This window comes from Coenobita brevimanus, chromosome 26, assembly GCF_032717465.1.
Source record: "Coenobita brevimanus isolate Jiangsu-jjx chromosome 26, ASM3271746v2, whole genome shotgun sequence".
NCBI classification, from domain to species: domain Eukaryota; kingdom Metazoa; phylum Arthropoda; class Malacostraca; order Decapoda; family Coenobitidae; genus Coenobita; species Coenobita brevimanus.
Window position 1 is genome coordinate 21,126,970 of NC_136979.1, and position 2,555 is coordinate 21,129,524.

The following is a 2,555-nucleotide window of genomic DNA, read 5'->3' on the forward strand; positions in this document are numbered from 1 at the left end:
TGATCGCTTTTGCCGAGTGGAGGGTGATATACTAAACTGTCAATATATATCATTTTCTTGCCTAGTAAATATGAGATCTAGAATTGAAGGTACATCGAGTCCTCTTTTTCTGGTGGTTTCCCTCACATGTTCCGTTAGGAAAAACTCTTGCACGAGATCCAGGAGCTTTTGGTCCCAACAGCTTTCTTGGGTAATTATATCTAGAGTATTCCAATTTATATTTGTATTAAAACCTCCAGTTAGTATAATTCTTTCCGATTTCTATTCCATTTTATATAGTAATGCTCTTAAACTCTGAATTGTACTCTCTGCCAAGTCCTCATATTCGTCTCTTTCCCATGTGTTTGATCTGGGTGGCATGTACAAATTGGCTACAATTACTTTCCCTTCAGATGTGTTGATCTCTACTGCAATCAGTTCTACTTGTGAGGGTATATCTAGTTTTATTTCATTGACTTTTAAATTTTTCTTAGTTAATATTATAATTCCTCCTCCTTTTTTTAAGTTTCTATCTCTTCTTCATATATTGTATTCCTCTAAGTTTAGTATGTCATTGGATATCCTTGGCGTTAATTTTGTTTCAGTTAGGCATATTTTATGTGGTTCATTTTCTCTGACATAATCATTCATCTCTAGTAATTTAGATACCATTCAATCCACATTTGAGTACATCAACTTTATCATCTTGTTTATATACTTGTCATGACATGGTTCTACTACCTTCCTCCTTTTTATTCCGTCCTGTTTGTGTACCACTTTCGTACCTGCAATCGTATTACTTTGTAAAAAAATGTGTTCTCCTCTTCTGATCTTCCCTCATCTTTTGTTTTTGCTTCCTCCCTCTTTTCTTTCAGTAATTCCAATTCCTCTTGTGTTAGGCATCTTTTTATCCATACATTTTTGAACTCCTCTTTCTCAATAAGATTCTTTGCATTTTTTAGTATCTCCTCCACAGTGTTTACACTCTGGAAAGTTACCTTTAGAGGTCTTGTCTTGCTTTTCTCGTATTTCCCTAACCTTTTGTGTTCCTCTATGTCTTTACTACAGATTTCCTCTGATACTTCTTTCAATAAGCTCATTACGTTTGCCATCTCCTTTTTGTCTCTTGTGATCTTGTTTTTTACTTCTTCCTCTTCTACTCGTATACCAGTGATTACTATAGATTTCTTGATATCCTCTGAATCTCTGACTAACTTTGGATTGTTTTGGATTATTCTTTTCACTTCCTTTTTGATGCTTTTTTCCTCCACCTTTGTTTCTAAGTCTTTCTTTACTTTCACCATTTCAGCATACGTGGTTTTCACATCATTTTTGTAGCACAACTTCATTCACCTGTATTATCTTCTCCTCAATATCACTGCTCTGGTCTATCAGACTCCTAACTTGCCTAATTGTCTCTGTATCATTTTTGAACTCTTCCATAATACTCTCGTGATTGACTACTGCACTTGCCATTTCACTCATTTTCCTCCTAATTGTACTCAGTTCCACTGTTAGTTCACTGATGGTTGTGTCTTTATTGTTGACCTCCCTTACTAGTTTTTCTATTTCTTCCTTTTGCAAGTGCATCTGCTTCTTTATTTCATCAATTTCATTCTGGAAAGCCATTTCCAGTTTGTGTACACGTTCAACCAGTCTATTGTGCGTCTCCATTTCAACCAGTTCTTAGTAGAAATCATCATCTTGCTTTCTACCTTTATCCCTTTTCTTTTCCAAATTTGCTTTACTAAAGTATGTAGCCATTTTGCAATGCTAAAAGCACAGAGTACTTACATTCCCTGGGGCAGTTGTAGTCTAAACGAACATCAGCTGACTGAGCGCATTCTTTCGGTACTCGGTTCTCTTTTCTTTTTAAACAAGTCTTGTTTAAACTTCTTCTTCTTATTTTTTTTAATAATAAAAAATCATTTAGTCTAACCTGGTACAGAGCTTGACTCATATATAGATAATAATTTAGGTAATGCCACTGGCCGTGCTGGCTCGATATGGAGCGCTGTCGGCGCACGTCTGTTCTCCTTGGTTGCGCGTGTGTGTGTGTGTGTGTGTGTGTGTTGAAGTAAATGGTTTGGGTGGGTTGGGTTACTGAGGTTGAGTTGGTGGGTGTGGTAGTTTGGTGCATCGCCAGGGTGGGTGGGCAGTGGTAAAGGTTGGGGAGGGTGGGGGGGTTGTTGGATGTCGTTTGTGGAGTGGCTTGGGATGGGTTGTAGGGGTAGATGGGCTAGTGAGTGGATGCGTTTTGGTGGGCTTGTTAGAAGAGTGGCTAGATATGTGGGTGGTCGAGGAGGGGTCGGTAAGTTAGATTTGGATGGGATGAGTTTGGCTGATGAAGAGGGATCGAATGGGTGAATGGGATGGGGAAGTGAATGGGGCATGTGGATGGGCGGGTGGTTCGGTGGGAGAAGTGGGTGGGTAGGGTGGGGTGAGTGGGTGGATATGATGGGTAGGTAGGTAGGGTGGGGTGGGTGGGCAGGATGGGTGAATGTTCAAGGAGAGGTGGGAGGGTTATGTGGGTGGTTGTGATGGATAGCACTGTTGGGTGAGCAGGGTGGGTGGAA